This window comes from Sturnira hondurensis, unplaced genomic scaffold (assembly GCF_014824575.4).
Source record: "Sturnira hondurensis isolate 20B ecotype Veracruz unplaced genomic scaffold, ASM1482457v3 Scaffold0016663, whole genome shotgun sequence".
Classification (NCBI taxonomy): domain Eukaryota; kingdom Metazoa; phylum Chordata; class Mammalia; order Chiroptera; family Phyllostomidae; genus Sturnira; species Sturnira hondurensis.
Genome location: NW_028089294.1, coordinates 14,729,556 through 14,756,498, shown reverse-complemented (window position 1 = coordinate 14,756,498; position 26,943 = coordinate 14,729,556). Strand labels below are relative to the sequence as shown.

The 26,943-nt window shown below is 40.1% G+C and overlaps 1 protein-coding gene and 1 pseudogene across 1 annotated transcript in view; both read left to right on the top strand.

Annotated features, from left to right (window-relative positions):
* Positions 1-26,943, top strand: part of BABAM2 (BRISC and BRCA1 A complex member 2) — a 350,070-nt gene that overhangs the window by 4,107 nt on the left and 319,020 nt on the right. The window lies entirely within an intron of this gene.
* Positions 18,637-19,243, top strand: LOC119001320 (transcription factor BTF3-like; annotated as a pseudogene).

Below are 26,943 nucleotides of genomic sequence, written 5' to 3'. Positions count from 1 at the left end.
TCCACATGTATTAATTTCAGCTCTGTTATAAAGAAGTGCTATCCCTTCCCCCAAAGTTATTTATTTATTCATATCAGTATGAATTTTTATGTATTTATCTTATCCGGTGGGTTAATATCCAGACACTATCTTCTTTTATTTTATTACTCAGTTGGTTTAGCCTTTGTTGTTGGGAGCTCGTCAAGTTGGCTTTGTGTCCTTTTGACATCTCCATCATTTTTTGAGCACTTCTTACAGAAATGTTACACTCTTGATTCTCTGTAGCTTTTCTTTTTAGGCTCTTTGCCTTTTGCCTTCTACAAATCTTGCTATTTTTTGACTTAGCTGAAGACATGGAATAAGGATAGAGACTGACATTCTTTTGTAGTAAGGTAAAGAAGGCTAAGTTAGTTGGACATGTCATTGGAATAGTAGGGTTCTTTTTAAAAGATCTGGTATTGTCTTCAATTTAATTAATCACTAGGTATGGGGTTTCTTTTTGGGGTGGAGAAAATGTATAAAATTAGGTAGTGGTGTTGGTTATACAAATCTGTAAATATACTAAAAATGACTGAATTGTGCTCTTATCAGGGTGAGTTTTATGGTGTGAGAATTATATCTCAGTAGAGCTGTCATTGAAAATCAAACAAACCTGTGAACCAGGGATGTTTCCTGATCTGAATGGATAGGACACAAAAATAGGTCTTTATTCTCTAGTTGTCACAAACATTCCTTTCAGAGATACTGAAGACATGACAGGGGACTGATGTCAGAAGACTGGGGACTGGTTTATGTAAGTTGATATAAATCTGAACTTCTTGCTTCTTTATTCGTATCCTAAGAGAACAGTTGGGTTCATTGATATAAGGTCATTTCACTTCTTTTCTGCAGACTCCCTCTTTGGTGCTCCCAGATTCTGAATGTTTAGTTGAATGTTTAAGTGTAAATAGTGGATCTGATGATAACTTTGAAATGAATCTGCCAGACCTGCCCCTGTCTGGACTAGCTCTGTGAGAAATATTTGAAATGGCATTTAATGATGTTTAGTATTTATGGAATTTATTTTATTCAGGTTTTAAAAAGGAATAAAAATACCTCTACCTGCATTAATAAAGTTGCTATGTATACAATGATATGAAAAGCCTTATTAATTTAGAGCATTATTGATGCCTTTTATGTAGTACTTGTGTGAAAGATCCAGGAATGATTTTTAGAAGTTCATTAACAGTTCTTTCTTCAGTCCTTCTTTCCTCAAGTGTGAATTTCTCAAGTTCCTGTAGCCAAACCGTGGCAGAATTAGAGAAAAGAATGGTTTCTTTCTGGTGTCACTTTTGGCATTGCCCTTTATTTATTTATTTTTTATTTTTAAAAATACATATTTTATTGATTATGCCATTACAGTTGTCCAATTCCCCCCTTCACTCCCCTCCACGCTGCACACTCCTCCCCCACCATTCCCCCCATTTTGTTCACGTCCATGTGTCACAAGTACTTTAGATTCTGTATTTCCCATAGTATTCCTCTCCTCACCCCTATCTATTTTCTACCTACTGTCTATGCTACTTATTCTCTGTACCTTCTCCCTCCTTCTCCTCCTCCCACTCCCCTGTTCTAACCCTCCATGTGATCTCCATTTCTAGGTTTCCGCTCCCGATCTAGCTGTCTTCTTAGTTTTCTTTTGTTTTAGGTGTGGTTGTTAATAACTGTGAGTTTGCTGTCCTTTCACTGTTCGTATTTTTTAATCTTCTTTTTCTTAGATAAGCCCCTTTAACATTTCCTATAATAAGGGCTTGGTGATGATGAACTCCTTGAATTTGACCTTATCTGAGAAGCACTTTATCTGACCTTCCATTCTAAATGAAAACTTTGATGGATAGAGCAATCTTGGATGTAGGTCTTTGGATTTCATGACTTGGAATACTTCTTTCCAGCCCCTTCTTGCCTGTAAGGTCTCTTTTGAGAAATCCACTGACGGTCTGATGGGAACTCCTTTGTAGGTGACTGTCCCCTTATCCCTTGCTGCTTCTAGGATTCTCTCCTTCATTTTAATCTTGGCTAATGTAATGATGATGTGCCTTGGTGTGTTCCTTCTTGGGTCCAACTTCTTTGGGACTCTCTGAGCTTCCTGGACTTCCTGGAAATCTATTTCCTTTGCCAGACTGGGGAAGTTCTCCTTTATTATTTGTTCAAATAAGTTTTCCACTTGTGGCTGTCCTTCTTCCCCTTCTGGTACCCCTATAATTCGGATGTTGGAACGTTTAAAGATGTCCTGGAGGTTCCTAAGCCTCTCCTCAATTTTTTGAATTCTTGTTTCTTCCTTCTTTTCTGTTTGGTTGTTTCTTCCTTCCTTCTGGTCCACTTCCTTGATTTGAGTCCCAGTTTCCTTTCCATCACTATTGGTTTCCTGTGCATTTCCCTTCATTTCAATCAGTTTAGCCTTCATAGGTTCCTCTAATTTGTGACTAAAATCAACCAATTCTGTGAGCATCTTGATCAGCAGTGTTTTGAACTGTGCATCTGAAAGGTTGGCTATTTCTTGGTCACTTAGAATTATAGGTTCTGGGGCTTTGAGCTGTTCTTGAGTCATAATGTTTGGTCTGTTTGCACATGTTACGTATGAGGGGCAGAGCCTTAGGTGTTCACCAGGGCCGGGCGACCCAGTCGCTGGGTTATGATGCTGTATGTGGGGGTGGGGTCAGAGAGGGGGAAAAATGATGCTTTGCTCTGCTCTTTCTCAGATTTCTGTCCCCTCTGCGGCTTCCCACAAGCAAATTGGGCCCCTTTGGTGCTGGTTCCTGGGTGTGGGGGCCTGTGTATTCTTCAGGACCCTGTGGATCTCTCCAACGAACTCTCTGTGAGCCTGGGATCTCTCTTGACCCCTCAACCCAAGAAAGTCTTTCCATTTGGTGCTTTCAGGCTCTAATTCCCGTTGCTGGGGCCCTAGCCTGAGTGGTCTGTCTCACTGTTTGCTCCTTTGCTTGGTTTATCTGTGTGCAACTGTGTGACTGCAGTCAGCCAGCCACCCTGCGCCCTCACTGGGTCCACCCGTCGCCACCCCATGCCTGGGATCCACCAATTGCCTCCGCCTACGCTCCTGGGTCGGTGGGACCCAAAGATATTTCCAGCCAGACCCTCCTCCGCTGCTGACTCAGCCCCTCTTACTGGTCTGGCTGAATGGTTTGTTGTTGTTGGACTTCCGTATAGTTCAATTTTTCACTGTTACAGCTGCGTTTCTGTTACTAAAACTTCGCTGTCTTTAAATTTAGTTGTGGGAGAGGGCGCGGTGTTTCCACCTGTTCCTCCATCTTGGCCGGAAGTCCCTTTCGGCCTTCCCTCAGCACTAAGTCTTACACGCACCACCGGTAAAGCTGCTAGGGAAGGGCTGCACGGCTGAGAACCTGTGCAGTGAGACAGGAGTCCCCTTTCTTTTAATTTTTTTATTTATTGGTGATAGAGAGAAAAAGGTAATTATAAGAATTGGAGTGCACATTTGTGACTTCTGTTAACTCCAAGGGGCATACCCCGTAGGACACAGTATATATATAGAAGGTGTAAAATGAGGGCTGAATTTTAGAAGTCATGAGAACCAGTCTTGTTACTATACAGTATATACCTACTTGGTCTTGGAGAGATGAGGTCTAAGTATCTGTGCTTTAGATCTGGCTTATAAGAGGAATAGATAGGCAAGAATCTATTCACAATAGGTTTTTAAAAAAGCAGTTCATCTTTATTTCCTTTATGGCACCCAAACCTTCCTACCTTGTCTTAAGACTGTATGTTTTCAGTATGCTAAGGGCAGGGTTCTTGTTTAGTGTATTTTTGTGCCTCCTTCAGGTATACTTTGACATGTAGTACAGTAAGTAAGGGTTGAATGAATGAATGGGTTAGATGTTTTCCTAGAGAAGCTGCTTGATTTGGAGATCGGAGTGGTTTGGACTTGCTGCTCAGAAGCATGTTTAATTGGTCTGGTAGCTTACTGCTTAAATTCTGTTACATATAATCCTTTTAAATGACATTCCCTGACAAATGAATGGACATGTTTGAAATTACAGAGCTGGGTTTACTCTTCTAGGTGGAATACATAGTGAGACCTAGAAGGGCCAAATTTTTAATTTTAGGGAATTATTCCATGGGCCCACTGAATGTTTATTAGCTCTCTGCTCTGTGTTAATTTGATCACGAGCATATGCTGTTTGTAAGATGCCATATTTTGTCATTTTTAGTGATTTACTATTCTTGAAGATGTCTGAGTGCCCAGCATTCTGGAATGATGCCTGGCAAATATAACAGGAAAGCAGAGAGGGCTCACTGCAACCTGTGGCAGCTGAGCCTTAATATCTTTTTTCAGCATATCACAGTGACTCAACCTCATTGGCACATAGCTGTGTTTGGGGCATCTGCTGTGACATTTCATCCGCCCACAAGTACCTGTTGCGTTTTTTGTCCATGTTCTGAATTTCATTAGCTAGTTAAAAATAGATGCTCAGGGTACTTGACTACTCAGTAGAACAGTGTTAAAAGATGAGTGTTGTGAGCTTTGAAGACTGGTCTCAGTATGGCTCTGTTACTCTCTCGAGGGCAGGTGGACCTTTCTTTATTAGTCTGGTGCTTGGAGGGAAGCTGCTGACTTAGGAGGCAACTTTGATTTTAAAATGGGCAACTCTTAATTAACAGTTTAATATCTAATTTTTCACTTGGCTTTTTCCTTTCACTTTCTTTTCTGAGATCTCTTTTCTTTTGCTCTGTGCATATCTTTATACATTACATATTCAATGTGGAAAAATGTGCCTCTGAACAATATATAGTCTTGTTTCACATGTTTAATAAGTTCATACAAATATCATATTACATGTAGTCTTCTGCAGCCTGCTTGTTTTGCCTAGTATTAAGTTCATGAGATTTATCTTTATTAATACTTCAGGTCCTAGTTCTTCTTTGTTGAATGAATATGTCCTCAATTTTCTATTCACTCTTCTATGGATTGACTTTTATGTTGTTTTAAGTTTATTTTGATGAAGAATGTCATAATGAAGATTCTTCTACTTTTGTGCAGGAAGATATATATGAGAATATTTTCTTGGGCAGAGTTTTTTTTGAACTGAGTATGTTTATTCTTAGTGGTTCCAAAATCAGTCAATTAAAGAGTCACTCCAACATTTAAAAAATGAATGAAAATACAATGGAAACTATTTGATTGTGTGACACATAATAAAAATAAACTCTTGTGAATTTTTGTTTCAGTTAGATAAATATGTGTGCACTGGGTCACAAGGCAAAATATATTTGTGATGATCAAAAAAGTTTGAAAGGTACCCCTCTAGAGAGTAGTTCTAGAAGTAGAATTTCTGGCTCTCAGAGTATATGCATCTTCTATCTTATTAGATATTGCCTGGTTGTATCAGTTTTCTTCTATCAGAAATGAGAGCTCCCTTTATTTTACAACCTCAACAATACTCTGTGTTGTCAGGCTTAAATTTTTGCCAAGTTAATGGTGTGAAGTAGTATCTCATGGTTTTAATTTGTATTTCCCTGATTACTAGTGTAGTGAGATGTCTTTTCATATCTTTATTACCAATTCAGATTTCTTTTTTGGGGTAATATCCTTTATCTTTTCAGTGATTATTTATATTTTTGTATGGATTTTAAGACATTCTCTAAACATTTTGGATACTGATATTTTGGCAGTTGTATGTATTTCAAGTATCTACATTCAGTCTGCGGTTTCTATTCTTCATTTGGTGCTGTTGATGTCCAGAAGTTTTAATTTTCACGAAGTCACATTTATTAAGATATAGGGTCCATCACAAATAACACCCCTTTTTATTACAAAATCTTTTATTACAAAATCATAAGCATGTAATTCTGTAACATAACAATATCACACTCAAGCACTCCATGTGACATTTTAGGTGAAATGTTCAAATTAAAGCTCTAAATTATTATCCTACCAACCACCCTTAAGGAGGTGTTACTTCTGCTGGACCCTGTATATGATTTTTAGATTTGTGCTCTTGTGTGTGTAAGAGAGAGGAAGAGACCATTTCAAGAAATTCCGACCTACCCCAAAGTAATAAATCTTCCTCTAAGAATTTTAAAGTTTACCTGTTTTCCTTTTTGGTCTTTAAATAGAAATTTATATTTTCAACAAAATGTGTTGTGAGATAGGGCTGTATTCCTCCCCCCCCCACCCCCCCATGTAGGTAACTGGTTGCCCCAGCATTGTTTATTGAGAAGGCCATCCTTTGCCCATGGATATGTAATGGGCTGTTAGGTCAAGTTTACATCACATGTGATCTGTTTCCAGGCTTCCTGTCCAGACATGTTAGCCTCATTGCCCTTGTGCCAGTTCCACACTGTCTTAACTATTACAACTTTATAGAATGCCATGGTGGCTGGTAGGAAAAATTCTCCTTTTCTATCTTCTTCTAATTCTTTTATTTATTTTTTTTCAAAGATTTTATTTATTTATCTTAGAGGGGAAGGGAAGGAGAGAGAGAGAGAGAGAGAGAAACATCAATGTATGGTTGCTTCTCATTCTGCCGGGAACCGGGAACTGGCCTGCAACCCAGGCATGTGCCCTGACTGGGAATCGAGCCTTGATCGTGTGGTTCGCAGGCCTGCGCTCAATTCACTGAGCCACACCAGCCAGGGCCTAATTCTTAAAAATTGTCTTGCTGAGCCATATATTCTACATACTTTTTGATAACCTCATTTAAATAGTTGCATACTGTTCTACTAGGACATATCGTAATCCATTTAACACCCCCCCCCCCTTTTTGTTTTTAACCCACTGAGAAAAGGAAATGAAGGGAAACTGACTTGGTGAGAGGCTAACTGAGAGCTGATGGTCAGGAAGGCTCTGAGGAAGTGACATTTAAGTTGAATCACGAAAGATGAGACTAATCCATGCCAAGAGCTGGGGAAGTAGATGTGAAAAGGATACAGTGTGCAAATGTGGGATAGAGCCTCACATATTCAAGGATCGGAGGCCACTGTGGCTGGAATGTAGTGAGGGGGGTGGGAGGGACATGAGATTCTAAAGATAGTCAGAGGCCAGATTATGCAGAGGTCTGTGAGCTGTATTTGGAAACTTAACTTTAATTCTGGGTGGAATGAGAAGGTACTAGAGGATTTTAAGCAGAGTTACATGATCTCATTTATATTAAAAAATCTCTGATTGTTATAGGGAAAATGGCTTGTATAGGATAAGGCAGACTAGTTAGCTGTCCATTACAATAGATCAGGTGAGAGATGATGGAGTCTTAGAGTAGGGTGGTGGCAATGGAGATGGCAAGAAGGGAGCAGATGGATTGTAAGGTATTTTGAAGGTGAAACCATGAGGCTGTTGAATTTGGGGTTTGAGAAAGTGGGTAGATGGTCATGCCATCTGCTGAGGTGGCAAGATTGGTGGGAGAACGTCTTTAGTCAGGATTGACTGTAGTCTGGCTGTGCCCTGCAGCTCTCATGGTAGGTTTCCCTTTGCCTGTTTCCTGTGTTGAATCTCATTTATTACTTTCTGGTGCCCTCTTGCTGTGTTGGAGCGTGTACTCCAACAGCACCCTATGAAAGGGAGAGGGGGAGGTTCATTTTTGGAGTTTCTGGAAGTCTGAAAATATCTTTACTTTTAAACTTGGTTGATAATTTGGGCAGGTCCAGAAGACTAGGTGGCAACTTCCCTTCGAATTTTGGAAGCCTTGATCTGTAATTGTGGAGACCCTCAACATACATGCTGTTGTAGTTTCATGGATGCAATGTCTTCTCTTCTCTGTAAGGATATTAATTATGGTTTTTGTAAAAATCAAGGTACACTCGACTAATTCCAGTATAAAAAAAGCCCCCCCCCCATACCTTGCATTATCTGTGGTTTGTGCTGTCTTTCATGTTGGTTGCTTTCCCCCAACTGAAGATTCTTGGCTGTCCCATGTCTAGTAAGGAGTGGGGCTTTAGAATGTGAATTGAAGCTCTGCGCCTAGGTGGGCTTGTCGGTTGCTGAGCCTCAGCAACCTGGCCTTCCATTAGGTGATTGTCAGATTCATTACCAGGAGATCTGCTCTGGGGCTATAAAAAATAAAAGTGCCTAAATGAATGCATCTTTTCCTATGTGTCAGTGAACTTCCAGTTTTCAGGCTAAAGAGTATGTAAATTTTAAGAATTTTGATATATTTAATATGTTGATCTATATATGTGAAGACATATAAACAGGCATATTATATTTCCCTCCAGAAATATATCATCAGTTTATACTCCTACTAGCAGTATATGAGGAGCCAGTACCTTTATAGTTTTGGTAATATCAGTATTATAAATTTTACAGGATTATTTGCTAATTCAGTAGATGGAAATTGTATTGAATTGCTCTTTTATTTTACTTTATTTATTGGCATGCACACATACGTGCATGTGAATGACCAAATCATGACATTTGTCCATTTTTCTGGTGGAATATTTGTCTTTTTCTTACTGATTTGCAAAACTTTTTATTTGTTGTAAAGATTGACTAGGTGGAAGGATGAGTGGGTTAGGGATACCAACTTTTTTTGAGCAGATAGACAGACCTGGCAGTTTTTGATAGTTAGTAAAGACTGAACATGAGTTGTCTTGAGCAGAGACATGGACCAGTTCTTGACAGAAGGCCTCTCAGAAGGCGTGCAGACTACAGTAGGAGTTTCCGGGCGGGGTGGAGACCTGGTGTGGGCAGTGAGTGGGTGGGGTTGGATATGTTATATGGCAGAACTTCTGCTAGGGTTTGGGTGCTTATCTGGGTACCAGAGCATCCAGAGACCCAGTGGACACCTGCAGGGTGTTGATATTTTGAGTGCTATTACTGAGTCCAGTTTGTTGTTCAGGAATTATTTCTTGGGCTTTTTTACCCAAAAGAAACAAAGTTCCCCTATTCCTCATGCCTCAGTTCATACTTTTTTCTACTCTTAGATCTTTAACCTGGTAGCTGCCTGTTCAGTTTTCTTTTAATTATAATAATGTAATTTGGTTACTTAAACAGTTTATGGATCTTTTAACGTTTCGAAGTGCTGTCCCTTGTATTTTGTGCTCAGTATTTTTGTGGAAAAAGTTAGCACGAACTGTGAAATCACTGACTTTGGGAACTTTTGCTAGGATTCCACAGTGTTCCCACAGAGTCTGGATTGTAAGTGCTAGAAGAAGTCTGGGTCTGGAGTTTCAGGTGGTTGTGAATTTTGGGCTTTTCATGCCTTGCAGAAAAAGAATTTCTGGGTGACTTCATTTGGTCTGGAGGTTGGGGTAGGGGAAGAGGCGAAGGGAAGTAGCCAGTCTATTGTGTAAAGGAGAGGGCATAGAAGATTCACTAAGTCTATTCCTAGCTCTGCTTTGCCTTGTTCAAGGAAACCAAAACTCCTGCTATTATCTTTGTCCCCTTTATTCTGTACAATTTTAAGGTGGTAGTTTTTTTTTTTTTTAGAGTTTATTTATTTATCTTTAGATGGGAAAGGAAGGAGAGAGGGAGAGAAATATCAATGTATGGTTGCCTCTCATGTGTCCCCTGCTAGGAACTGGCCTGCAACCCAGGCATGTGCCCTGACTGGGAATGGAACCGTGATCCTCTGGTTTGCAGGCCTGCACTCAGTCCACTGAGCTACACCAGGCAGGGCTTAAGGTGGTAGTTTTTGACTAGCTTTGTCGCATTAGAACACAAGTTTGCCAAGTCCTTTAAGGTTAGAAGATAAGTGAGCTCATTTAGTACGTGTTTTAAGGTTCCAAACTAATGATTCCCACGTCATCACTGTTAAACTGCCCACATATACCTTATCCCCTTGCAGACCAGGCTCCTCTTCAGCATCTGTGTTACTTGACTGCTGTTGTTTTTTGGTGCCACGTTCTTGAGAAATAATTTTGTAATCTTCCTTTTCAGGGCCATACTTCCTGAGTAATTTGGTTATCTTTCTAATGGCTTGTTATGACAGTAGTTTTTCTCATTGACCTTGCTTTTCTTGACTGTTTGAAAATATATTCTTTTTGTTTTCTGAAAAGGTTTTTATCTCAACCTTTGCTCTTGCCAACTTATTGATAAGAGATTTTGAATCAAGTGGAAGTTTTGGAGAACATTTCGATATTCCACTGTTAAGTGGGTATGATGTCCTCAGAATAATTGTTTTTTCATCTACAGACTCCTGACACTCTTCACTTAAAAAACATTATTTACAATTTTTTGTGGTTTAGTACATTATTAACACATTGAGTTTGAGGCTTGGCATGTACTTTTTTTCACATGGTAAATGGACATAACATAAACTTACCACTTCAGCCGTGTTCTAGTGCACAGTTCCAGTGCATGAAACACATTCACACTGTCATGCAGCCATCACCACCATCTGTCTCCAGGACCCTTCAGTCTTGCAGAACTGAAACTCCGTGCCCATTAACTGCACCTCCTCCTCCTTCCACCCTCCCTCAGCGCTAGGCACTCGCTGTCTTAGTGTTGGTCTATGGAGTTGACTACTTAGGATGTCTCATCTAAGTGGAATCATGTAGTGTGTGTACTTTTGTGACTAGCTTATGTTGCTTAGCATAATGTCTAAAAGGTTTACTTAGGTTACAGTGTGTATTAAAATGTCCTTCCTTTTTAAGGTTGAATAAATATTCCATTGTATAAATGTAGCACATTCAGTTTATCCATTTGTCCACTAATGGACACTTGCATTACGTCTACCTTTTGCCTACTGTGTATACTGCTGCTGTGAGTCTGGTTGTACAAGCATCTCTTTGAGTTCCTGTTTTCAGTTCCACATTGTGGACTTGCTGGATCATATGGTAATTCTGTGTGTAATTTCTTGGAGGAATCTCCATACTGTTTTCCATCATGGCTGTACAATTTTACATTGCCACCAGCAAAGCACAAGGGTTCCAATTTTCTACATCCTTACCAACACTTGTTATTTTATTTCTTTCTTGGTTAAAAAAATTTTTTTTAATAACAGCCATCCTAATGGATGTGAATTGGTATCAGATTGTGGTTTTTATTTGCATTTCCCTAATGATTAGTGATATTCAGCATCTTTTCATATTCTGATTGGTCATTTGTATATCTTCTTTGGAGAATTGTCTATTCAAGACCCTTGCCGTTCTGCCAAGATGGAGGCATAAGTGGAAACACTGTGCCTTCTCCCACAACCAAGTTTGAATACAACAAAGGTTTGGAGAACAAAGACACAGCCACAAAACAGAAAATTGAATTATACGGAAGTCCGACAACCACTAACCGTTCAATGGGGACGGTAAGAGGGGCGGAGCCAGCAGCGAGCAGGGTCGGGCAGGACAGATCCCAGACCTAGGCGCGCAGGCAGCCTGGACCCAGTCAGGGTGTGGGGCAGACTGACCACGGTCGCACATTCTCGTACAGGGAGATGGACCACGCAGGCCCCAGGGGGCGAGGGCTGATGGCGGTGGCACACTCACGTGCAGTGGGACGAAACTCGTGGGCCCGGTCACGGTGGCAGCTGCCGCACCTGTGGGGGCCACGGCAGGAGACGGCAGACGGACGCCATTGCTCCTCGTTGACCCCGCCCCCACATACAGCGTCACAACCCAGCGACTTAGTTGCCCTGCTCTGAAGACCTAGGGCTCTGATCCTGCTAGGGAACAGGCACAAACAGCCCAAAAGATGGCACAAGAAGAACTCAAAGTCCCAGAGCCAATACTCTAAGCAACTGAGAAATTGCCAGCCTCTCAGAAGCACAGTTCAGGACACTGTTTATCAGGATGCTCACAGAACTGGTTGATTATAGTCACAAATTAGAGGAACCTATGAAGGCTAGACTAATTGAAATGAAGGGAGATGTCCAGGAAACCAATAGTGATGGAAAGGAAACTGGGACTCAGATCAATGGAATGGACCAGAAGGAAGAACAAGACATCCCACCAGAAAGGAATGAAGTAATGAGAATTCAAAACAATGAGGAGAGGCTTAGGAATCTCCAGGACATCTTTAAACGTTCCAACATCCGAATTATAGGGGTACCAGAAGGGGGAAAGAAACAGCCACGAGTGGAACACTTATTTGAACAAATAATAAAGGAGAACTTCCCCAGTCTAGTAAAGGAAATAGACTTCCAGGAAATCCTGGAATCTCAGAGAGTTCCAAAGAAGTTGGACCCAAGAAGGAACACACCAAGGCACATCATAATTACATCAGCCAAGACTAAAATGAAGGAGAGAATCCTAGAAGCAGCAAGAGATAAGGGGACAGTCACAGTGGATTTTGAGAAATCCACCTGTCAGTGCATTTCTCAAAAGAGACCTTCCAGGCAAGAAGGGGCTGGAAAGAAGTATTCCAAGTCATGAAATTTAAAGACCTACAGCCAAGATTGCTTTATCCAGCAAAACTTTCATTTAGAATGGAAGGGCAGATAAAGTGCTTCTCAGATAAGGTCAAGTTCAAGGAGTTCATCATCACCAAGCCCTTATTATATGAAATGTTACAGGGACTTATCTAAGAAAAAGAAGATGAAAAATATGAACAGTGAAAGGACAGCAAACTCACAGTTATTAACAACCACACCTAAAACAAAAGCAAACCAAGAGGACAGCTAGATCAGGAGTGGAACCATAGAAATGCAGAACACATCGAGGGTTAGCAACAGGGGAGTGGGAGGAGGAGAAGGAGGGAGAAAGTACAGAAAATAGCATAGACAGTAGGTAGAAAATAGATAGAGGGGAGGGCAAGAATAGTGGAGGAAATATAGAATCTAAAGAACTTGAGACGTGGTTATAAACTAAGGGGGGGAGAATGGAGGGGGAGGGAGTGTGTGGGTGGAGGTGAATGAAGGGGGGGAATAGAACAACTGTAATGGTATAATCAATAAAATATATTTTTAAAAAAAGACCCTTGCCCATTTTTAACTGGTTTTTGTCATTGTTGAATTGTAGGAGTTCTAAATACAGGGTCTGGCATAAATGGCATCCGTGTTTTATTACAAAATCATAAGCACATAATTCTGTGACATAACAATACCATACCCAAGCACACAATGTGACATTTTAGGTGAAATGTTCAAATTAAAAGTATAAATGATCACACCCATATTATTGCCCTATCAGCCACACTCCAGCAGGTGTTGCTTCTGCCAGACCCTGTATATTGTGGGCCCCCGTCCCTTGTCAAATGAGTGATTCGCAAATACCTTCTTCTATTCCATAGGTTGCCTTGTTACTCTGTTGATAGTGTCCTTGGATGCACCAAGTTTTTTTCTTTTCATGAAGTCTAACTTACCTGTTTTTTCTTTTGTTGCTTGTCTTTTTGGTGTCATACCCAAGAAATCATTGCTAAATTCAGTGTCATGAAGCTTTCCCCTTACGTTTTTTTTAAGAGCTTTATAATTTTAGCTCTTTTGGTTAGTTAGGTCTTTGATCCATTTTGAATTTTTAATTCAGAATTTTTGTGTGTGGTGTACAATAAGGATCCAACTTCATGTAGATACTCAGTTTTCCCAACATTCTTTGTTGAAAAGACAGTCTTTCCCCTGTTTAATGATTTTGGCACCCTTGGTGAAAATCATTTGACCATATATGTGAGGATTTATTTCTGTGCTCTCCATTCTCTTTACAGGCAGTCTTTTTGTCTGTCTTTATGCTCTTACCACACTCCTTTTGTTAAATCCTCGTTCCAGGATATGTTTATTAATTTTACATTTTTTAAAAAAGATTTTATTTTTGGAGAGAGGGGGGAGTGAGGAAGAAAGAGAGGTAGAGAAAACACCTGTGTATAAGGAAGACCAAGAGATATCTTAGAGATATCTCTAGATATCTCTAGAGATATCTCTCTCTCTATTGGTTGCCTCTCATACATCCCCAACTGGGTGCTTGGCCCTCAACCTAGGCATGTGCCCTGACTGGGAATCAGTCCAGCGACCCTTCAGTTCGCAGGCCTACACTCAATCCACTGAGCCACACCAGCTAGAGCTGTTTATTAATTTTAGAGAAGAAGGAAGGGAGGGAGGGAGAGAGAGAGAAAGAGAGAGAAACCAAACAGGTTGCCCTCTGTACATCCCCTAACCCAGGATGAAACTCACAACCTAGGTATGTGCTCTGAACAGGGATCGAATCCACATCCTTTTTGATGCACAGATGGATGCTCCAACCAAGTGAGCCACCTGGCCAGGGCTGTTTTGACAAATTCATTGCAGTGAAGGAACGGGAAGAGGGATGTACAGTGGAGGGGGGTACTTGATACTTTTCATTTCTGTATTATTAGCATTTTCTACAGTGAAATTTTTTTTTCTCAATTTTTTAATTTAATTATTTTCAAGTACAGTTTTCTGTCTATTACTCCCATCCCATCCCACCCCCCATCCTCCCCCCTCCCTCCCATTTCCACCCTTCTCTACAGTAAAATTTTTAAATGTAATTTGTAAAAAAAAGAAAAAGTGAATATGGCGTACTTTCTGTTTAGGACCCCAGTGGTGTGAGATAGCAGAAGAGAAATTTGCATTGGTATTAGGAATAAAGATAGACATTGGGAAAGAAGGCAAAAGAAATGGACTGGAGGAAGAATGAAATTCAAAGGAAAGCAGCTTTGTCACTTTTCTGTGCTATTCCCAGTATAGGTTTATCATCAGGACTCTTTGTGTGAGTATAGTTTATATTGTAGAAATGAGAGAACTCTTAGTAGCATTCTTGGAAAGAATTTAAAATTGATTTTACCAGGGATCCCATAGTGGCTACTAACCAAGGCCAACAGTAGATTCAGAGCTCTAATAGACAATGGCCACACATGTAGATTTATATATATAAACATATATAAACACATAAACACATGTTTATAAATAGAATAACATGTATATGAACACAGAAACATATACAAACATATATAAACATATATATATGTATTTCTCTGAAGAAATGAGCAGTAGATGAATCTAGTACTTGTGAGTAGTATAAAATTCCCCACCCCTTTAGTCTGTCTTTGCCCTCAGTAGATCTATGAGAACACTTTTTATAACTTTCCTTGAAAAGAAAATTTTTTTAAACACGTGAGGATATGTCTCTGAGAGGGTAAAAACTCTCATTCAAGGTTAAGTGGTGGGAGGCCAGGACTAGACCCTAGGTCTTCTCTACTAGATATTATGATTTTTTTTCAAGAAAGCACTGGCCAGGAAAAGATAGGAATCACTTATTTATATATTATACTGTGGGATGGATTTTCCAGCCATCTGCATTTATGATATATCTTTAGATATCAACATGAAAAAAATTACTCATTAGAATCCTGAAATTTGTTAGGTAGTTGGACTAAAACATTAGGAATAGTTCAGTATGAGAAATCATTCAGAAAAAGTAGATATCTAAAAGAGTAAATATTTTCTAGGCAATAGTTTACTACAAATGGTCTGGATCTCAGAGTAATAGATGCTGTGACAAGAGGTTGTAGATGTCTACAAATTAAAGACTATAGGGAGGGAATACAATTTCATAGTTGGTACTGGGGCAGAAATGAAATTCAAGTAGGTATTTTATTGTTGGGTTGTTTTTTCCCGGTTATCTGAGTTACTGAAGAGTTGGACACTTGAATGATGCTGTAAATCTTACCTAAACATATGTAATGTTGTCATTGTGGAATAGTTTCTCATAGCACAACACTGTGTATTTACTCAGTGTATCCCAGGGTTAGTGCTTATGACATTTTTGTGTAATAAAAGTACCATTAGGAATTTTTTATTGGCAGGTTTTTATAAATACACTTATTAAATCCATCTCTGTACATATCTATATAAGAAATAAAAGACTATTTAAGTCACAAAAGGATTCTGGGGACCAAAATAGCTCAAATGGAAAATTGAGAGTTGAGGAAGATGGGCGAAATTGGAGAGATAGCAGGTCTTCCAGCATGAGTTTAGGGTTCTGCAGGCCTGCCCTTTAGGTGTGGATGTCTGGAATTGAAAACTGAGCTGGAATGTAATATCTTTAGGACTTTCTGAAAAATTATGACTGACTGCCATGGGTTATGCCAGTGGTCATGTGGCAAGATTGGGCGACCCTTACAAACTGGTTCATTAAATTAGTTAATGTTTTCTCATAATGAATGAATGCAATAATTTGTTGGAGCTACATCTGAATACAAATGAAGTAGTGTTACAAATTCTAAGCAGCCAGAAAGATAATCTAATGATAAATTTTAAGCAGTGAACTATATTGATTACTATCAACTTAGCAGAGGTATCAAAAGAAACCTTGGTACGGAATAAATTAATAGCGTTTGTTACTGCAGTAGACAAACCAAGGTGATAGGAGATTGAGGGACAAAAAAATAAAGCAGTTTATCTTCGTATCCAAGGACCTACAGCATTTAAAGGATCTTTAGAGATGTGTTTCTCAAACCGTCACTGGTGAAACCCCAGAATTTGAAACATGTTTTAAAAAATATCCAATCTGCCACCAAGTGATAACTTTTTATAAAATACAATAAAAATGAATTATTAGAAAAATGATATTAAAAACACATATGGACTTCTGGTCAAGATGGTGGCATAGGCAGCCATGGCTTGCCTCTTCACACAACCACACCAAAATTACAACTGAAATATAAAACAACCGTCACTCAGAACTGTCAGAAATCAAGTTGAATGGAAGTTCGACAACAGCGGAATTAAAGAACCACATCCATCCAGCCTGTAGGAGGGGTGCACATGTGGCAGGGGGCTAGTCTCTCACCCACGAGTGGTGGGTAAAAATTTGGGAGGGATATATCAGGAGTAAGGAGTCCCAGCGCCACTCCAGGCCCCCAGCCCAGGGTTCCAGTACCAGGAAGATAAGTCCCCACAACTTCTGGCTGCAAAAACCAGCAGAGATAGAGTTGGTGGAAGTAACTGCTAGAGCCCCAAGCAGTTCCTCTTAAGGAGCCTATACAGACTTACCTACTCAGACTCACTCCTGAGCTCCAGCAAAGGGGCAGCAGCTCGAAAGACACCAGTGTTAAACAGGAAGAAACTGAAGTGTCTGCTATGAAGGCGAGCAAGGCCATCGTACCTTTTCTAAACCCTTTCCCCGCAACCTTGCCAACACTCTTTGACCCTCCTTGAAGATCCCCAGAGACTCCACCCTACCCAACTTACCCATCGGAGCTCCTTTTCCATACATATGAATGGCTGGTCTTGGTTTATGCTTCACAATTCCTAAATCCTCTCAAATAAGCAACAGCTGGCCTCAGTGAGCCCCAGGTCCAGCACTAGCAGCAGCCAGCCTAGATTCACAGCTTGAACATCTCCTGAGAATCTCCAAGCCTAGCACAAGTAGCAGCCATCTCAGATTGCTTTATAGCTTAGGCAGGGAGGTCCTGGGCAAAACACAGGTGGGGGCTGACCTTGGCTTGTACCATCTGGGAAACCTCAGGGCCAGTGCAACCTGTGGACTATCCTGTTCCTACATAGCTGATCCTCCTTAGTGGGCAGAGGTTGGTGGTAACTGGTCACAGCCAATTCTTGCAGCTGGCTGGCCTGGGTAAATCCCTTCTATTTTGAATGTCAACAGCAACCAAGACTCAACTACAAGGGGAGGGTGTACACAGCATACACAGTGGGCGCATTGAGTACCCAGCCTAGGTGATAACAGGGTGTGCCACTGGACCCTAAAGGACACCTACTACGTTAGGCCATGCTACCAAGACAAAGCAGGAGTCAAAGCAGGTGTACCTAATACATAGAAACAAACAGGGAGGCTGCCAAAATGAGATAAAAAAACAGCCCAAATCAAAGAGCAGATCATGACTCCAGAAAAAGAGCCAAACAAAATGGAGATAAGCAATCTATCTGATGCAGAGTTGAAAACCATGGTTCTAGGGATGTTCCTGAAAATTTTTGAGGACTTCAGCATAAAAAAGACCCAGTAAGAAACAAAGGATACACTAATTGAAATAAAGAACAATTTACAAGGAAACAATAGTAGAGTGGATGAACCTGAGAATCGAATCAGTATTTGGAACATCAGGAAGCAAAAAACAACCAATTAGAACAACAAGAAGAATAAAGAATCTGAAAAAAATGATACTAGTGTAAGCAGCCTCTGGGACAACTCCAAGAGGTCCAACATTCACATCATAGGGGTGCTAGAAGGAGAATAGAAAGAGTAGGAAATTGGAAATTAATTAGAAAAATAATGAAAGAAAACTTCTTTAATTTGGTGAAGGAATTAGACATGCAAGTCCAGGAATCACAGAGCCCCAAACAAGATTATGCAAAGAGGCCCATTCCAAGACACATCATAATTAAAATGCCAAAGGTTAAAGATAAAGAGAGGATCTTTAAAGCAGCAAGAGAAGTTAGTTACCTGCACAGGAGTTCCCATAAGACTGTCAGCTGATTTCTCAAAAGAAACTTTGTAGGCTAGAAGGGATTGGAAAGAAATATCCAAAATCTTGAAAAGTAGGGACCTATAGCCAAGATTGCTCTGCCCAGCAAAGGTAAAATTTAGAATTGAAGGGCAGATAAAGAGCTTCACAGATAAGAAAAAACTAAAGGAGCTCATCATCATCAAACCATTAATGTATGAAATGTCAAAGGGACTTACTTAAGGAAAAGATCAAAACTCTGAACAATAAAATGGCAACAAATATATATCCATCAACAATTGAATCTAGCCCCCTAGCTGCCATCTTTCATCCCTGCGTGTAGGCTCTTATTCTCAGCTGGTCTGTCAAAGACCCTTTGAGTGCCCACCCTAGTTCCCCGTGCGGCCCTGTTTTCTCTCCAACAAGATGAAAGAAACTGTCATGAACCAAGAGAAACTCGCCAAACTGCAGTTTGGCAGCTCATTGGTGGGAAAGGCACTGCTCTTAGAAAGAAGAAGGTAGTTCACAGAACAGCTACAGCAGATGATAAAAATCTTCAGTTCTCCTTAAAGAAGTGAGGGGTAAACAATATCTCTGGTATTGAAGAGGTAAGCGTGTTCACAAACCAAGGAACAGTGATCCACTTTAACACCCCTAAAGTTCAGGCATCTCTGGCCGGGAACACTCTCACCATCACAGGCCATGCTGAGACAAAGCAGCCGACAGAAATGCTGCCCAGCATCTGAACTCAGCTTGGTGCAGAGAGTCGGACTGGTTTAAGGAGACTCGCTGAGGCTCTGCCCAAACAACCTGTGGATGGAAAAGCACCACTTGCTACAGGAGAGGATGATGATGATGAGGTTCCAGATCTTGTGGAGAATTTTGATGAGGCTTCCAAGAATGAAGCAAACTGAATTGAGTCAACTTATAAAGAAAATGAACTTGAAGAAGTTTACTGGGAGCTGCTATTTTATATTATGACTGCTTTTTCAAATTTTGTTTATGGATCTGATAAAATCTAGATCTCTAATATTTTTAAGCCCTAGCCCCTCAGACACTGCAGCTCTTTTCAGTTTTTGCTTATACACAAATCATGTTTGCAGCTAATTAAGCTGAAGAAGCCTGGGAATAAAGTTTGAAACCAAGGTTATAAAGTTTTTAGCTTGGTAAACAAACAAACAAAAAATCCAAAACAAAACAAAACAAACCCAATCGAATCTGAAAACCAAACTTAGCAAACAAGAACAGAGACAGAATCATGCATGATATGGAGAGCATTTTGATGGTTGCTGGATGGAATGGGTGCGTAGGGGAATAGGTGAAGAGGTGAGGGCATTAAGAAGTACAAATAGGCAGTCACAAAATAGCCATGGAGATGTCAAGTATAGAGTAAGAAATGGAAGAGCCAAAGAACTTATACTTATGACTTGTGGACATGAACAATGGTATGTGGATTGCCTGAGGGAGTGAGGGGTGCTGGGTGGAGATTGGCAAAGGGGGAAAAATCAGGACAACTGTAATTGCATAATCAATAAGATATAACTTTTGAGCCCTGGCTGGTGTAGCTCAGTGAATTGAGTGCAGGCCTGTGAACCAAAGGATCGCAGTTTGATTCCCAGTCAGGGCACATGCCTGGGTTGCAGGCCAGTTCCCAGCAGGGGACCCATGAGAGGCAACCATACATTGATATTTCTCTCCCTCTCTCCTTCTCTTCCCCTCTAAAGATAAATCAAATTTTAAAAATCTTTAAAAAAACATATAACAAAAGATAAAATAAAAATGAACTATTTTGGGACCTGAAGAAAAAAACCAGATATGACATACAAGGTTGGGTTTTTAAATATTGGATTCCTAGGACAAAACTGCTCTTACATATTGCTATAAAAGTTTTAAATTCTTACTCAGTTTCTGTGCTTATGTCATTAGCGGATCAGAAACCGTAGATGGTGGAGCACTGCTCCGTGGCCCCGCCTCGGAGCAGCCCTGTGATGGAAGGGTTTCTGCATTCCAGCAGTCCAGGAGCTGGCCTTTTAGACGTCTATCTCGAAGTTTAGACAGTAGTGCATTAGTAATAAGTGATTCCTAACTGTACTTTGGGTGACTGAGATAGTGTCTTTTTCTCTCTTTAAATAAATATAGTAGAACAAATATGATGGGTGGTTATAAGAATGAGACATCTCTGAAAATTATGAAAATTTTCAGTTAGTTGGGTCAGTAAAATCTCAGAGCATCATTACTTCGTTTATGTATTCTGCATGTATGCCAAAGAAGCATGACATTTATTTATTTATTTATAGTTTTACTTCAGTTACAGTTGCCACTCACTATTATATTAGTTTGAGGTATACAGCACAGTGGTTGGACATTTATATCACTACAGGGTGATCCCTCTATATGCCTAGTACCCCACCTGACACCATGTACGGTGATTACAATGTTATTGGCTCTGTTTCCTATCCTGTACTTAGGATGCATGGTTTTTAAGTAAGGAGAAAATGTTTATATTACAGTCTTTTTTTTGTAAACACTTTTTTTTATTCCTGCACATTTTAATGATCAAACATTTTTTTCTATTTACTTGTTAAAGTTTTGTATGGATACTTACCAATTTAGAAAATATAATTGTAACTGGTGGAGGTTTTTAATGACTGTGCTATTTTTATTACATTGCTTGTCTTAAAATATTATCACTTGCCATTTCAGGTTTGTTTTATGTGGCTCATGGCAGAATTTATTTCTTTTCAAAAACTTGAAGAACTGGTGTTGGAAGTCATATCGTTGTGTAACATTGTCTTAACTTAGTCTAGACTGACAGAGTTTCAGGATGGGAGGGCATTACACCTCAGTGGCCACTGTGTGATGTATGAGCCCCTCCTTGCGCCTCTCTGACAAGTGACTGTCCAGTCTGTGTCCAAGGACAGTATCTCATGCCCTAGGGAATCTCCCTGAGGCTCACTTGGCAGCTAACACAACACGCTTAGGAAGTGCTCCCCGTGTTTACCCGAAACCCTTTCTTGTGTCGCTCTCGGTGCTGTGCCGAAGAGGCTTGATCAGCCCTGTGTGAGGCAACACCTCACATACTCATGGACGGCCGTGATGGACGGCCATCAGGCCTTGTGGCGTTTACCCTGTGATTTGTGACCTTGTCCCATCCTTGTTGGCTTCTTCTGAATGTGATCCAGTTAGTCTCCATCCTTCTTAAAGTGTAAAACTAGAATGTGTGAAGTGTTTGAGGGATGGTTTGGACCAATGTGGAGCAGAGTACTGTTATCTTCAATTTTCTGGAAGCTAATTCCCTGAGGTTATATTGGACAGAGCTTTATGTTGCAAACCATTGGTAGGAGGTGACCCATTGGTGTGTTAAGAAATCATTTTAGTGGGTGTCAATTCACATTTAAGAAATATGAAATAGAGAAGAACAAAAATATCAGTGCATTTCATGTAATACAGCTAAGTACTGTTGTGTGAAAACTGTTTCAATTCATAGATACATACATATGCAAGTACAGGGTATAGGCACATACCTACTCAGTACATACATGCATACCTAGTGGTGATATAAAATGATGATTTAAAACTTACTCTGTGTCAGAAAAGTTTGAAAGCCTTGGGTGGGGACTTGAGGCTCCCCTCCTTGTTTTTCTCTGACAGCTCCTTTCATTCTCTTCTTGCTCCTCTGACCACTGAGAGATGCTATCTTGTTCCCCTGTGGGTCCCTGCTGTGCAGCCTGAGTGGCTTCATAGGCTCCATTAGCTTTGCTTTAGGACCTGGGAAATTTGTTTTACTGCTCTCATTCAATCTCTTCACCGTTGGACCCCTTCTGAGAAATTTTGTCTGTGAAATGGAGGAAGTAGAAGGTGAGGGGGTTAACTGAAGTTATTTTTAATCCTGTACATTATTACCCAAGCAAAATAAAGGATTTATTGAAAACAGTGATTGACATACACTTTCTTTTCTATATTTTTGGGTTTGCAGTTTATGGTTTTGAATACACATAACGGTAAGGACTTACTCGGTGCTAGGCACTGTTCTGCATACTTTATATTACCAGGTCAGTGCATCCTCATAACAACTCCAGGGAGTGTGGCTATTAGCTCTGTTTTACAGATGAGGAAACCAATGAAGAGGCAGGTTATTTAACTTACACAATTCATACTGTATGACAGTAGCATCTCAAGCAGCAATCTAAGAAATAAAAATCCTCTAAAACCATGTAACAGCCCTGAGTACATAGACGGTATATTTATCTCATTACTTGGTAGTCCAGATATGCTCGTGTAGCAGATGCTAAGTCTTTTCTTAACCTTTTAAATAGAAGAATATGGGGATTTAAAAAAACTTTTCTTTCATATTAGAAATCACCTGTACCAACAGAAAAGGGGATCCTTTAATGACACCGTGGAATCTGTTCATTCTCCCTCTCCTTCATGCTTCCATTCCATCTCTCATTCTCCATGTTTACCTCCACTTTGCTGTCTGTTTCCCCTGCAGGTCACTCGTCTACTTCTTGTTTTTTCTTATCCCTGTCCTCTCCACCTCCACTCCGCTTCCTGCTGGTTTTCCATTCTTTCCGGTACCCTGCCTTTGTACTATTCATGTTCATTCAAATTTATTATTATTATTTTAAAAAAGCATTTATTGAGCACCTAGTGAGTGGAGATACAAACATAAATAAAGCAGATATCACGAAAGCCAAAAATGGGAAGAGATCTAAGCTCTGCTAGTTAATTCCCCTGAGAATGTGAGTTACATGCCAAGATGTGCTCCATTCCTTCCCCGTAAAGAACAATGCAGGGCTTAGGGGCTCAAAATCCCCCACCTCCTGCACAGTCAGAAACCCATATATAACTTTTGACTTCCCCCAGACTTAACTACTAACAGCCTACCTTTGACTGGAAGCCTTACTGATACCGTAAACAGTTGATTAACCTGTATTTTGTATGTTACATGTAGTATGTACCATAGTCTAATATTAACTAAGCTAGAGAAAAGAAAATGCTATTAAGAAAAGTATAAGGAAGGCCTGGCTGGTGTGGCTCAGTGGACTGAGCGCGGGCCTGTGAAGCAAAGGGTCGCCAGTTCGATTCCCAGTCAGGGCACATGCCTGGGTTGCAGGCCAGGTCCCCAGTATTGGGTGCATGAGAGGCAACCACACATTGATGTTTCTCTCCCACTCTTTCTCCTTCCTGTCCCCTCTCTCTAAAAATAAATAAATAAAATACTAAAAGAGAAAAGTATAAGGAACAGAAAATACTTTTACAGTATCGATTGAAAAAATTTGCATGGTTCAAACCTGTGTTGTTCAAAGGCCAACTGTATACAAATGACATAAAATATAAGGTCCCAGAATTCAGAGGTTAGGAAATACATCCATTTACTACATGTTTTGAGTCAAGGAATGAAAGTGGTGGCCTAAATTGCTTACAGGAGTATATTTATTGAATATATTGTTTGGTATAAAGATTACTTTTATAAAATGATGTTGTACGTTTAATGTATAGAAATGGTATGTGAGTTGGCCTTGTCCTGGAGGATTTCTTATGATATTTATTAATGTAAGAATTATTGGTATTCCCACAGTTGGAATAGTAATCAGTCCAGGACATTTATGCAATTTTCTTTGACTTGGACGTGACCTTGGAGTGTGCTGTCCTCTCCGATTCCACTTGTTCACCTGCACTCTTCATGCATGAGTTGGTGGGTGCTTCCTGTGCCCCAGCAGGTGTGCTGTGGAGCATGTAGGGATTCAAAGTTTAATGAACTTTCTTTCTTTATAGCGCTTTCAGTCTAGCAGAGTATGTCTCCTTGGCTTTACCCCTATTTAAGGACAATTGTGGGTAAATATTTTACTTTCGCCTAGCTTGACCAGATCCAACTCATTCTTAGAGGCCAGTCATATTCCAATGAACCTTCCTTGATTATCCCAGCTCAAAGTGGTTTCTGTGCTCTCTCAACTTCTATTGTGCTTATTTCCTTTAACCACTAATTTGGCAATTAATCATGCTAATTGCTTTGTGACTTGTATCTATTGTTGTCTTGAATTGTTAATTTAAATTGTGCTTTGTTTGACTTTCACAAGTTTGATTTTTGTCTTTTTTTTTACCAATTGAAAAATTTCCATTTATTGGTGTGTGTGTGTGTGTGTGTGAGAGAGAGAGAGCGAGCGAGAAACAGAGAAACATCAATTTGTTGTTCCACTTTTTTATGGATTCATTGATTGATTCTTGTATGTGTCCTGTCCTGGGATGAACCTGTAACCTTGTCATAGCAGGATGATGCTTTAACCAACTGAGCAGCTGGGCCAGGGCCTGGTTTCGTCTTCTGATTGCAGTTCCAGTTTCCTGAGAATGAACTCCTTCCTTTAACTCATAGCAGCAATCTTTATAAGCCTTTTGACTATGTGCTTCAAATAATTTGATTATGAACCCCCAATACATGCATACTTGCTTAATTATAACTGTATTTATATTTTTAAAATGTAAGTTAAAAAGGATGAAATAAGCAATACTGCAAAAATGTTACTTATATTATGATATTTTCACCTGTCATACCTGAAAAAGAGATCTTAGAGAACATATGGATACTAATGGAAGAAATGCAATGTTGGCTGCATACATTGTGCCGTAAGACTAGTTTCCAAACTCACTCACCTGAAGATTGCCTGTCCTTGCTTGTTGGCATTATTTTTCTTTTCTTTTCTTTTTAAAAAGATTTTATTTATTTATTTTTAGACAGAGGGGAAGGGAGGGAGAAAGAGAGACAGAAACATCAATGTGTGGTTGCCTCTCATGTGGCCCCTACTGGGAACTTGGCCCACAACCTAGGCATGTGCCCTAACTGGGACTTGAACTGGCGACCCTTTGGTTCACAGCCCGCACTCAGTCCACTGAGCTATACCAGCCAGGGCTTGTTGGCATTATTTTTCTACCCACAGATTCCTTGTGAGAATCAGTGTAAGCCACTTGTTCATTTCTTTAGGGCTTTAGTATTATTAACTCTAGGCAGTGGATTCCTTATATCCATGTAGCATATCACACTATGCTGAAGGCAGCTGAATGAATGAGAGAACCACCATCAATCCCTCACTGAAAGGAAAATGTGAACTTGCACATGAAGATGGCTGTGCGGATCCGTGGCATTAGAAAATGCAACTGAAATTACTATTATGGTTATTACTAGGCCCAGACATAAATGTATAAGTGAAGCAGTGGTCCTCAAACTTGAGTGTGCATCAGAGTCACCTGGAGTGCTTGCTAAAACACAGAGAGCAAACACATTCTTGCATCTCAATAAATATCACAACGTGAACATCTGTGTTACCACTACCAAGATCAAGGCATCAGATGTTGGCAGTGCCTCCGGAGCCCCTGCGTGTCTTCTCCCAGTCACCACCCTCTTCTTTCCCTGCAGATAAACCATTGCTTGGACTTTCCTGCTTCTCTGTATATTTTTATCAGCACACAAACACCGTAATGTTTTCTGGCTTTGAACTCTAAACAAATGGACTCATACATTATTTAGTCTTTCATTCATCAATATGTTTGTGGGATTCATCTATGTTGTTGAATGAGGATGTAGCTTATTTATTCCATGGCTGTATATTTCATTTTATGAATGTGTCCTAATTTATTTCTCTATCCTATAGCTGATGCACATTTGGGAATTCAGTTTGAAAATATATTTTAATTGCTCAGTTTGGGACTATTTCAAAGAATGCTACTGTTACAACATTTTAAGAATCTGTCTTTTATACCCTAAGAATCCGGAAACACCAAAAGAACCTATGCACCCCAATGTTCATAGCAGCACAATTTTTTTAAAAATATATTTTATTGATTATACCATTACAGTTGTTCTATTCCCCCCCTTCAATCCCCTCCACCCACACCCTCCCTCCCCCACCATTCTCCCCCCCTTAGTTTATAACCACGTGTCTCAAGTTCTTTGGATTCTATATTTCCCCCACTATTCTCGCCCTCCCCCCTATCTATTTTCTGCCTACCATCTATGCTATTTTCTGTACCTTCTCCCCTCTTCTCCCCCTCCCACCCCCCTGTTTCTAACCCTCCATGTGTTCTTCATTTCTATGGTTCCACTCCTGATCTAGCTGTCTTCTTGGTTTGCTTTTGTTTTAGGTGTGGTTGTTAATAACTGTGTGTTTGCTGTCCTTTCACTGTTCATCTTTTTCATCTTCTTTTTCTTATATAAGTCCCTTTAGCATTTCATATAATAAGGGCTTGGTGATGATGAACTCCTTGAACTTGACCTTATCTGAGAAGCACTTTATCTGTCCTTCCATTCTAAATGAAAGTTTTGCTGGATAAAGCAATCTTGGCTGTAGGTCTTTGGATTTCATGACTTGGAATACTTCTTTCCAGCCCCTTCTTGCCTGTAAGGTCTCTTTTGAGAAATCCGCTGACAGTCTGATGGGTACTCCTTTGTAGGTGACTGTCCCCTTATCCCTTGCTGCTTCTAGGATTCTCTCCTTCATTTTGGTCTTGGCTAATGTAATTATGATGTGCCTTGGTGTGTTCCTTCTTGGGTCCAACTTCTTTGGCACTCTCTGAGCTTCCTGGATTTCCTGGAAGTCTATTTCCTTTGCCAGACTGGGGAAGTTCTCCTTTATTATTTGTTCAAATACGTTTTCCACTCGTGGCTGTTTCTTTCCCCC